The sequence below is a fragment of the Parus major genome, chromosome 5 (genome assembly GCF_001522545.3).
Source record: "Parus major isolate Abel chromosome 5, Parus_major1.1, whole genome shotgun sequence".
Taxonomy (NCBI): domain Eukaryota; kingdom Metazoa; phylum Chordata; class Aves; order Passeriformes; family Paridae; genus Parus; species Parus major.
In genome coordinates, this window is record NC_031774.1 from 22,310,908 (window position 1) to 22,323,845 (window position 12,938).

Below are 12,938 nucleotides of genomic sequence, written 5' to 3' on the forward strand. Positions count from 1 at the left end.
GCAGTTCAGATGCAGTCCATCCCTCTTGTGCAGGCTTCTTTCAGATGTGTACCTAGGTATTGTCACAAATTGAAGAAAATAGATTTTTGGAGTTTCATGCTTCAGATAAATTTGTACTGGCTTCACACTGCATCTACAACAAATAGACATCTTGAAGGAAAAGACACATTTTAATCACAAAAGGTTGACTTTTGCTTTAACACTAGGAAGAGATAAGTTGTCACTGTTGAAAACATTTGAAAATGGGTTTTGCGTTTAATTTTTAATTTTGCTGAAGAGATCTCATACAGCAAAAATATCCTTAATTCTGTGTTAATTTGTTTGTGGAGACATTGGATATTTTTTCTTCTCAAAAATAGCATTATAATGGACCAGCAAAATTATCCAACTTCTGCTTCTGAATATTCCAAATATTAATGAATATATTGAGCTGATGATGGGGTTAGTGATGCACTGTAGAAATGTTAAAATTTCATACAGTCCTGCTTCATTCCTATAGCTATAATGAAGAAGGCTGTATTGTGGATAATTTAGATAATCTGCAGGGGAAGTAAAGCAATGACTGTGAAGGAGAATGTGGCGTGTCGTCCCCCTAGGCCATGGAGCACTCCATTTGCTGGAATAGCTTCCAACTGCTATTTAGTGGGCAGCTAGTGGAAAATAAAATTGCTTCAGGCAAGTGCGAATCTTATTCTGTATTATTAATGTTTGCAGTCTGGGTGAGGAATAGGGTAAACTAACTCCATTTCTAATAAGGGGAGAAAACTGGAGGCTAAAGGAAAGGGAGGAGAGGATCAATATATTCTTTTAGCAAGATTTCTTTTGAAGGATTGTTTGTGCTGTGCTGAGTTTTTGCTGAGGGTGGAGGCGGGTAGGAGTGGTAAGTTAGACACCTGTAGCTTCTTCTGGAGGCTGTTTTCTGTTATCTTATGATCATCCACAAGTGACTTGCTGATGAAGATGGTAATCTCTGGTTTGGAAGAGCTCAGGTATTTCTGAAAAACTGCAAGAGAAGAGCATTATGTGAGAGAAACATTTCACACCCTGAAGGCTGGATGAATTCACCATAGTGTGCTGAAATCCTCTGGGAAAATGAGAATGTATGTTCTGTATGCTAACAATGGAGATTAACAAAATAGATTTCCACTGAGAAAATCTGAAAGATTTCAAAGGGAAATGGGTTTTTAATGGGTTTTGGTTTGTTTAGTTTTTTGGTTTGGTTTTGAATAAATAAGCTAAAGTAAAGCCAGCTTTACGGTATTGAGATGATGAACTATTACAAATTATATAAAGTGTATCCAGAGAAACTTGTTCATCTGGGAATCTGTGTGTCCATTTATACCAAAAACTATAGGAGTCTAGGAGGGCTGTGGAAGGAGCCCATCAGAAAACCTTTTCTTCCAAGTTTTCCACATACTAGCCGTAGAGGAAACTTTCCATTTTATAAAGGAGATATCCCAAAATGGTGTCATCTGTGAACTGGCTGCCCTCAGGGTACAGAGAGGAATGCTTCAGAGACAACACAGTGTTTTCAGCAGGATGGTATGATGATCTTGCCTCAGGCAAGATTTTCTTTTCCTTCCCACTCAAATTTTCTGTCAGCTCTTTTCTCAGTGTGCCACCTGCTCTCCTGTGGACTGGATGTTAGACATAGGAAGTGCATGTGGTATATCTCTTCTGGGAAATATCTTCCAAACTGTGCATGGCTTTCTTTCCTGATACCTCCTAGTTCTTGATCAGATTGGGTAAGGGTGTGCATGACTTCACCAAGAAGAGAAAGTGGTGTGTTCCAGAACATGGGCTAAAACATGCACGTGACGTGAATGAGACTGAGTGAACTGGTTGGTGCTCCAGTCTAACGTGCAGATAAACTCTAATACCCATATTCAATACTTACATTTCTTACTGTGCTGGGATGAATGGTGGTGTCTCTTTGCATGCAAAAAAATAAATAAAAAAGCACACCTCTGGCAAGCCAGATGTGAAGATTTTGCCTTATCAGCATAAACCTGTGGATATACCAATCCAAATACCAAGTGCAGACTTTACTTCTAAACTCCATAAGATTCATTTTTATTTTAGATACAGTGGATACAGGGTTGAGTGGACATGTGCAAATGTTGAAGTTCTTATTAGAAGATGGGAATCAGAAAACATGAAGTTTAGTAGTAACTCCAAGCCTGAAAACTGCATTGAGATTTCTGAGAAGCACCAAGCAGCAACCTGCAACTTCTGTTAACATTCTGAGTGGTTTAGATTTTGACTGTGAGAATGTAGATGGGGAAGATGAGAAGAACTCTACATATAAAGCTATCAAGAGAAAAATAACTACCTGTCAAGTGAGATAACAACTATGTGATATGATGAGAGATTTTCTTTATTTTTCCACTGGATCAGATTTGAAGCATCATAGGTAGCAGCTATCAAACAAATGTCCAACTATGATGCAAACAATAATTTGCGTGATTTCTCCCCCTCAAACCCTTCCCTGAACAGAAGTAAAGCTTTACTGCTCAATTATTCATTTGCCACATCATTTTCCATTTGTGTAATTTTCTTTGGTGCATTGGCTATGGTACATTGTGCTATCCTACAGTACCTCATCTGTTGTGTAAGTTTAAAAGCAGTTAATGTTGGAGTAGGAAGGGCTAGCATGAAAATAATTCAATTCACCCTTGATTTTTAGCATTCCTTTGCACCATCACACCATTAATAGTTGTTGTGGAGGTGGTTTTTTTTACTTCTCATTGTGAGGCTTTGATTATTCTGTTTGGGGAGGGCAGTTTCTGAACTTCCTGTGGGATACTTTATTTCCTAAAGCCAGCACTGATTTTTTTTTTTTTTTTTTTTTTTTTTCTCCTTCCATTAAGATATATGGCTTTACTTTCAGGGTATACTATTTATGGGTTTTATGGATTCTTTTTTGAGAACAGAAATGGAGTAGAATTATGCAGCATAATTATGACCTGGGGCTTTGGGGAGGCTCAGAAACCAAGATTTTTCTCCTGTCCATCTCCTAAACACCAAGACATGGTGTGCTGTGTGACCAGCCAGATGAAGAGCAGCTGAGAATCCCTTGGACTCTAAAGAAAAGCAGCAGACATAGTTAATAGTGATTTAATAAGAAATTAATCCACTGACTGCTGATAAGATTTATCTCATCCTTTTTCTTCAGGGAAAAGTAGATCCCTGATGTTCTTGAAGCCCCAGTGTCTCTAAGAGCAGATTTCTGTGAGTGTGTAGGACTAATGGACACAGCGGTTGTGTGCACACTGACTGTCCCATGTCTCCAATTTGCTACAAGAACAGGAAGAGGCTTTGCTGCTCCTTGGCAAATGAAAAAGCTCTTTCAAAGATGAATGCTGAACTTCCTATCAGGTCTCCAAGCCTCTTGAGGTGAAGGCTGTATGGTCTGCAGCTCAGCTGAAATCAGGTCTAAAAGTCAAGCTGCAGAGGCAGGAATCCTTTTCAGCTGATATTGAGGCAGGGGAGTTGGTGGAGCCTGTCCAGAGAGCATTCTCTGTCCCCAGCAGCAGCCTCTAGAACCTGCAAGAGACATTAACTACAGTGCTGTGGAAAATGGGAAATAAACAACCTGGCTATTGACTTAGCCTTCATTTTATAGGTTAACTTACAAAGAATCTTTTGTTTTCTGGCTTTGTTTTAAATTGAAAGCTGAGGTTTTCCTTTAAACTTCTAAATCACTAATTCAGTGTTAGATGGGTAAAGAACACCTTTACTCACCTCAGGTATTTATTAGCTATTCTCTCTTTTCACAGAATCAAAGAATAGTTGAGATTGTTACAAATCTCATGGGAATGCCTAGTCCAGCCTCCCTCCCTCAAGAGTCAGCTGAAGCAGGTTGTTCACGACAGTGTGAAGTAAGATTACAAACATCCCTGAGGATGGAGACTTTACAGGCAATGTTTTAGTGCCTGACCACCTTCGCAGCAAAAACTTGTTCTGTGTTCATATGGAATTCCACATGCATAATTTTGCATCCATTGCCTCTAGTTCTGTCTTGTGGCACCTCTGAGACAACTATGGCTCTATTTTTAAGACCTCTTTTTGGACATTTATCTACCTTCCTCTGCCAAAACTTCTCTTCAGACTGAAGAGTTCCAACTCTCTCAGCCTTTCCTCATGTGAGGTGCTGCAGTCCCTTTGCTGTCTTAGTGGCCCTTTCCTGGACTTGCCCCTGAAAGTCCATGTCTGGGAGCTGGGGCACCCAGAACTGAGAGCCAGCCCTCCAGATGAGGCCTCACCAGCACTGGGCAGAGAGAACATCACCTTCCTCAACCTGCTGACAGTGTTTTTCCTAATGCAGGTCAGGATATTTTTTTACCTCTTAGCTAACAATTCTAATTTCTAATCTTATAAACAGGGAATGCATAAATGTAAAAATGAAGAGAAAAAAAATAAATGACAACACTAAACAGCACTTAACATTATGGATTAAGAGAATATTCAAGCTTCTGTGTAATCACTATGTCAGTAATGCTTAATGAGACATCATGACTCCTTGTAATGTCCTATTTTTTGCTGAAATCATTGGGTAAAAAAAAATTGTAGCAAAATAAGCTAAAATGGTGTTTCCTCTCCCTTTCTCCCCCTCCCCTTCATCCTTCAAGCTAACAAGAAAAATAAATAATTTGTGGAGGGAGGGAATATTGAGGATTTTTATCTGAACATATTTGATTTTATGAAAACCAGAATTTTGATTTCATCAAAATATTCCTCTTATGATTGACAGGAAAACACCAAGGTGAGACCTTCTGCATTCACTATTTACAAACCAAGAGCAAGATCTGTGTTTATCTAGACCTGGTCTACTAGCTGAAGGGATGTGCACTTGCTGCATCCCTTTAGAAGCAGGGGTGAAAATGGGTGCTCTGTGAAAATGTACTGTGAAAATGTACTGTGTCTGAGTGCTGGGATGTTAGAAATGGGGGAGTGAATCTGAGGGAAGGGCAGGGGACAATATGGAGTATTAAAACTTGTGATTGTCCATCCCAGAACCGAGCTTGCATTGGGCATTTATAAGATCAGATAGACAGCGCTTCTGAGGATATCACAAAAGGAGCTCATGTAAGACAGGACATTTTTCATCAGGCAGAATTTAAAAACCCCTCCCAGAGAGGCTGGTAAGACTGGCAGTCAGCCTACAAAGCCTTTGTTATCTCAGAAGTACAAATCCTCCTTGCATTCCTTGTGGGATACCACAAAATTAAAATCACCCTAACTTCCCTTGATCCTAGCCTGCTATGAGACTTTATCTAGAGAGCAGGAGGGTTCTCAGGCCAGCACAGTCCCATTACACCTGCCAGTCACAGTGAAGAGTCAGGAGGTGGGTGCTGATGGACAAAATTCAAGTATGGAGAAGTGAGGGATATGGTCTGTATGTTTTTAGGAAGCACTGATAGGGAAACTTCCCTTCTATCTGGCTGGGCCACAGGTCCCCATTGTTGTGCAAAGGGTCAGCACCAGTTCATGACCCCTTGCCCCAGGCTGCCACCACTCAAAACTCAACCTGCAGCTGGCACTGCACATCACACTGTACTCCTCAGCAATGTAGTGTGTAAAGTTTGAGTGCATTCTTTCTTTTTGTTGCTTAAATGATGCCTAAGAACCACTGTCACAAGGTACAGTTGTCCTTTCTTGTTAGGACTGCCAACCCTTTTACTCTGTCTGTGGTATGAGATGCAAAGTCTCCGTCACTGTTAGAACAGTACCATCATTATGAGATGGCCAGACAGCAAAATTATGCAAGAGCACTACCAAACAGATGGTGTCCTGGTAGAGTGCAGCACTCCTATTTGAGTTTCTTAAGCTCTTACATACAGAATATTATCCCTGCATCAACAAAAAAGATCAGAAAAAAAGTTCTTTAAAATGTTATCCTCCAGAAGAGCCTTGCTGAGAGCAGGTAATAGCCAAGAGACTTTGGCTAGTTGATCTGTTACTTTTAGGCAGCATGCAGTCACTAATCCACTGGGCTTTATGGGTCTATTTAGATTAGATATATGCAGGCAGTGCATTATTTATAACCAAAAATCATGAATAATTCAACGTGCCCACTCTCAGCAGGTATCCAGCTTGTGCCAGAAGCCTGCACTAGATGCTTGCTTTCAGAATAATGAAGAGACTATTAGATAAGTCTCTTTCACTTGTATGCTCCAGTTTGCTCTGTCTACTCCTTCCTTTTGTATCTCTAGTTTGGCTCTTTTGTCAGGGAAGAAGAATAGACAATGTATTCTCTACATTATTCCCTTCATCCGGAGATGACATACTATGTCTAAAACAAATTATGTAAATCCGTTTAGGATGAATGCATTAATTTCATTTCTGTTTCATTGTGATGGAGACAGTGGCATGTTCAAGACAAGGGACTTAAAGGCAGCATGGCACAGGGAAAGCACGACGCTCCTGGCCTAACAAATCTAGTCTGCTCCACTCCACTGCACAGCCTGGGCTCAGCTGTGTCCTGAGTCTACTTGTGGCTGCTCAGACTTGGAAAGTGTCTGTTGAATCACCCTAATGGTCAACTCTAGAGCCTGGAAAAGAGTTCATACTGCCTCCTCTTGTTATAATCAGTGATCTGAGTCAGAGCTTTCTAGTAGGAGGGTTGTGGCTGCTTGTTTCTCTCTGAAATTTGGACTCCAAGTCCAGAGCAGGCAATAGAGTAAACTAAATTTTTCTGTCCATTCTGAGCCTGAGCTTCTCTGGAAGAACTTCCAGTGCTATTACTTGTTTCTGCCCAAGAGTAACCAGGTATTACAGTCATATTTTCAAATGCTGGGAAACCTGAACAATTTGGGGAAGAAATGAAAATTCTTCAGCACACGTGACATGCTGGGTTGTTCCACACAGAAATCACTGCAGCAGAGACTTCCAAGTTCCCTACCACTGGAAACAGAATGAAGTACTTTAGCTGCAAGCTTTGTCACTAAATCCTTAGTGGACTGTTACTGAATCAGTGAAGAATTGTTGAGGTGTTTTTCTAGGAAATAAAACATATTGATTCAAGCTCTGTGTGCGACTACAGACGAGTCATTATTTTCTGTACCTCAGGTCGTCATTTATATATCTGCATAATGATAGTTCCCTAATCATTGCAGTAATATGAAGGGGAAAATGCACCAAAGATAGTGAGGCACTTGAGAATCATGGTTTGGAAGGCAAGTAGAGTTAGCTAAATATTATAAATAGAGTTCTTCAGCAACAGCCCGAGAGAGATTGCTTCTGTAGTCACCAAAATACAGCAGTTGGAAAGTACAGCCAGATTATACAGGACTATAGCAGTTATCACAAAAATTTAAGCAAAAACCATGATTAAAACTTCCTGCATAGTTACTGCTTAGAATTCTCAGCCTATATGATTATAACAGCTCTGTGTGGAAAACTGCAAGTCTTCAAATCTTGAGGTACATCATGGGGTCTTCAATGACACAAGACCTTAGTAAAGTGTTTAAATGAAAAATGTTCTTGGGTGTCGTTGCTTCAGAAATAAGAAACAGAGAAAGAATGCTGTGATCAGATATGCTGCCATCATTTGTACCTCGTTGACTTTTGACTTCCACATTCCCTGCCAAGATCTCTTATAAAAGCACTGACCTTAGCCAGCATGGCTTAACAGAAGAGAATCTAACCAAATCACAGAAACAGTAGAAAGTCCAAAAGTAGAAAAAAATATACTCTCTGGCAATATAGTGGTATGCTTAACTGGGATTAAGCAGTAAGATCTATTTCAAATACTGTGTAAAAAATCCATACTAGTGTGAATTCTTTTTGATATCTTTTTCTTGGTTTAGCATCTTAATGACTGCTTATAATTCCCCTGTGACTGTGCAGTCATTCAATGACAGAATCATTTCACAGTATCACATTGTTTTGTTCCGATAGGAAAGACAGGTTCTGTGCTCCAATGGGAGAACTTAGCTTATTGTGGCAAAAAAAACACTTAGAAGATAAAAGCCTCACGGAACTGCAGGATGATCTGAAAAAAATTCTTAATGATGGCATTTAGCTAAGAAGTGGAAATTCTTCCTAAATATAATAAATGATCAAAGAGATATGTCCACTTCATACTGTGTGATTTGAAGCTGTGGTGGCACACATGCAATAAAAAGTTTACTGTAGGGATGAGAAATAAAGGGTGCAGCAAATAACTTTGGTCATCGGTGGTTCTACTAATGGTTCTGCTGTAAGATCCCCTTTTTCCTACGAGGTGAACTATAAGGGGGAGAAATTCCTAACCAATGATGGCTTGCATATGAAATTTATGGATCTCAGAAGCAGAATCTGAAAGTCTTGAAGGGAGGAGGACTTGAGCTTTCATGAAGCCTTGTTACCAAGTTCAAGATGGCCAGTAGCAGCTGAAACGTTGGTGTGAGATTCTTTGCCCTCAGGTATTTCAGGTAACTCACAGCTTTATTTTCATCTGTCACATGTTTTCTTTTAAGGTACTCCTAGAAAATACAAGTTTTATATATATATATTTGTGATATAAGTGAAAGATGAAGGAAGTGGAATCTAAAAGCTGGTTTTTTTTGCAGCTGCTCTCCACAAACTTTGCTGTCTGCATCACAGCCAATGTCTGTCATTACCTGTTTGCAGAGGAGAGAAAGTGCTTTCCTAAAGCTGTATTAGCAAGATATTTACTGCTCAAACTCCTACTTCTTACAGGTGTTTGGACCCCAGTAGCACACGGTGATGGATTTTTATGTCAGTGTTGCCACCATAAGTAAAGAATAAAACGTTGTAAGAAAGTGAGAAGGGAAGAGATAGGAAATCAAGGCTAGATTCTATTTAGGCTAGGTTCATTTTCCATTCTCTGATCACTACAGAATCAAAATAATTTTAAAAAATGGGATATTTATTTTCATAAATTCTATCTGTAGAAGTGAGATAGTGCTCCTCTGTTTATCTGGGGAAACAAGGCACAGCAAGATTAATGCAGAATTTCATTGGATGTAAAGATCCTGGTTTTAGGATGTGTTTCCAGGGCAGGTTTCTCAGAATGGAAGTATCTAGAAGGCATTGCAGGCAGACATTTGTACAAGGCCCTGTAAAAATCAGGCACTGACTTCTGCAATTTTTGCCATTGGTCAGGCTACAATTGGGAGTAAGCAAGTTGAAAGGTGTTCCTAAATGTAAATAAAAGAGGAATGGTATCTAGATGATCAAGAGCTTGAAATTAGTAAATATTTTATAATGAAAACACTACCAATTTGAGAAACACTGAGGAGGGAAAAACAGAAAAGAACTCTCCAAAAGGCTGCTATCAGTTGTGAGTAGCATTAGCTGTTCATCCAAGAAATTCTTGTGTACCTCCCAAGGGCAGAGAGGACACACATCTCTTCTGCCTGTGCCCCTCAGTGACCCTTAGCTGGCCAGAGGGCTTGTGAGAGCTCTGCTGATCTCATTGTATATGCTACTTCCACCTTAAAAAGAGAGATATAATCTCTTCAATGCTGCAGAGTATGGGTGTCACCAAAAATTTCCTTGAGGGCTCAGAAAATAGGGCAAGGTAGAGGAAGGATTTCCATTCATTTAACGCGCTGATGATCTGCAGTTTGCAGGAGCATGTCGCATATTCTGCAATTTGACTTAAAAATCTATTACTGGATTGAAGGCAGCAACTCTGTGGTTTGATGCCAGAGCAGGGCCACCTATTCCTCACAACCTTCATTGCAGCTCTGTGAGTGCTACAGTGGTGACAATTCTGTTCAACTTCCAGCAGAAGAAAGTAGAATTTCTAAGAGATCATTTGTTCACAGATACTGCAAAGATAGAGACCTTGAATTCCTTCTTCAGCCTTAAATATCCTCCATCAGGACCTTCAGAGAAACGCAGAAGGTCTGAAATTACACCATCTCTGGCATATCTTCCTCTTTGACAAATTTAGGGCTTCATTTCTCAGGGCTATCAATTTGGCAACTTCTTAGCCAGTGCTAAATTTACTGAAGGTTGAAGGAAGTTTCTAACCATAATATTTGGATTTATGAAGTCTTTCTTGTAAGACATGTTCTCTTTGAATATCATTGACTAGGAAATAAGTTAAATCAAGACGTAATCCTGCAGCATGTCAAGCACTGTCCCGTGGTATAATGTCTTCCTTTCTGAACGAGGCTGGAATTGCTCTTACCTTGGGCAACGACATGGAGTTTCAGCCTGAACTTTCATGTATTCCTCCCCAGTTTCAACACCTACCCACCCCCTCCCCAATATGTATTCACTCCTTTCCTTCCTTGCAGTTTTTCACCCAACCACCTACTTTTCAATCCTTATGACACTTTAAGCCTGGGCAATTTTCCCTTGAACCAGCAATTGCAATTGCCTCAGAGCCTCAGAACTCTTGCTGTAGTTCACCCTCTGTCTGATCCTTCTGGATCCTTCATGGATCCTTCTACACAACACAGTGATTCAGCAAACTCTCAGCATCTGATTTCTTTCTTGACAAGCAGAACTGGTTTGAATAGGATAGGATGAGAAAGTCAGAGATTGCAGATATTCCTGTATCAGATATTCCTGTATCAAACTGAGACTTGTTTGAAGTTTCTGAATAAAAAAATCTAAAGCAAAGTATCAGCTGAAGCGAAATATTTCATTTAACCTTTAACTGCTTCAGTTTTAAAGCAATCACTGTAAACAAAAGAGAATTCTTCATTTTCAAAAAGGTCAGAAGTGTTTAGATTACTTTGAAATGCTTTCAAGATGCATATATAAATAAAAACCGACAAAAAACCCAACAATGAAACAATACCCACAAAAAAACTCTGAGAACCAGAGGATTTTCATGAAGCATTTAATGGAAACACTTTCTCACCAGCATTATGAAATTTTAGCTTTCCTCACTTTCTCCTGTGATGCTAATCCTGGACCAGCATAACCGTATAGCTTCAGCTATGCCTGATTAATTCCATTCTGCACCAAACTCAGTGGATGAAACACATTGGGTGCATTGATGCAGCTCATGAGAGGCCAAGCAGAACTGCCTGTGCTGGTCCAGAAACAGCAGCAGAGCTGTGCTAGCCCTTCCTGAGTGGAGCTGAGCTGAGCTCTGCCTGCTGAGCTCAGTGCACGGTGTCTGGGTAGAGTGCCAAGCTAACAGAGGGAGGCTGCTCCTGATACCCCAGCTGGGTTATTTAAAACCAGGTGATGTGCAGACACTGAATACTCAGTTGTTCAGTGTCAGGAAATCCTTTCTTTGTGTAGTGGAACACTACTGAATCACGGCTTTGTAGGGCCACAGGTATGAGGAAAGTCTGAACTGAAATCAAGTACAGCTCTGGTTTCCCACGTTTCAACAGGCATTCTGCTTTAGCACACTTTGAATTTCTTGTTATGTGTCAGACAGAATAAACAGGTCTGTTTCCCTGTTCTGCCAGGTATTATGTAGGCTCACAGTACAGTAAAAACCATGCTCAACAGACTGAGACAAACATAATTTTAAATGAAGAACTACTGTCTCACACTTTGAGAGAAGTGCTGGGGAACCTCCACCTTGGAGGCAGCTGGGACCAAGCAGAACAGAACAGAATAATTGTTATTTAGCAAATACCAAAGACTAATTCTGCACTCAGTACAGAACAAAAATCATGCAGTGGTACCTGTCAGCACTGGGTCCTTGGAGGGCTGGAGTACACCAGGAGGACAGGAGCCATTTTCTGTAGGGTTTGCAGTGTCAGAAAGAGCTGCAGTAGACTGCAGTGAGATACATTTTTGCTGGGACTTGAATTCCGACTGGACTACTAAAATGTAGCATTATTTTCCTGTATTTATCCAAGACAGACTGAAGCTTTTTAAATTGCCTTCTTGTCTGCTGGCAGCACCTATTGAGAGCTGAAAAGGCTGAAATGGCTAAAGAGGGAGATGATGAATAAAAATTGTTCAGTTGTCCATTGCTCAGTGGATCAGCAGCCTCCTTGCTCGTATCTCACCAAATGACCAGAAGTGAGGAGGGCAAGATACTGAAGATACTCCCAGGGTCTGAGCATGGTACAGCAGGGACTGTGCTTTTGGAAGGCACAGAGACATTACTCAAAGCTGTCACTAATGTCTGTTTCTCTGCAGCAAGAGTGCTCCACCTTATCTGACTGATGTTTGTGACTATAGGGATTTTTTTCTGTTGGGTGGTCTTTTTGTTACACTGTGATGCCAAATGCCTTCTGCCTGGGCACAGCAAGCTGTCTGGCAAAATCTCTGTGTTCTGGTGTTTTGTGTTGCTCTTTGTGAAGTAACGTGGGAAGAATGGGGTACTGGAAAAATAACCTTAAAAGCAATTAATTGGAAGGTAATGTTAAAAGTAAAGGTCTTGATTTGACACATTTTCCTTATATTCCTTCTTTCCATTTCTCCAGGGTTCTGTCTACTAGTGAAGGCACGCTGGCTTAAACCCAAAGTAGATTAAACTGAGGTTTTCCTACTTGCATGCAAAGTTTCTTCACCTTAAATAGAGATTTTGTCGTGAGGAGACTGGTTCTTGCCTATTTGTCCCTCAAGGCAACCTGAATACCTGCAGCTCATTGATATCTCCCATTGCTCTCACACTGCAGTACATTTACTTTACATATTAGGCCTGATACTACAACAGTTTGTGTTCCCTGGGGTACCCACAGGATGTAGTAGCAGATGTTCTGCATCTTGTAGGTCAGGAAGCGTTAGATACTGACACTGGCTTGAAATGACCAAAGACTGGACTATTAGCCCACAAACACATCTCTTTCTCTGTTACCATTGTTCTACCTGGACTAAGATACGTGCCAAAGTACCTGGAAAGGATGAGATTAAGGCAAGCAGGAGTGGAAATGAGGAAAATGGCTGAATTTCCTTCTTTGTTTTCTGCTCTTTTTTTCCCCTGGCTTTATTCATGATTCCAGGCCTGTGCAAGGAGAAGACACAGAGCCTCATGTAAAAACTGATGTAACAAACATGAT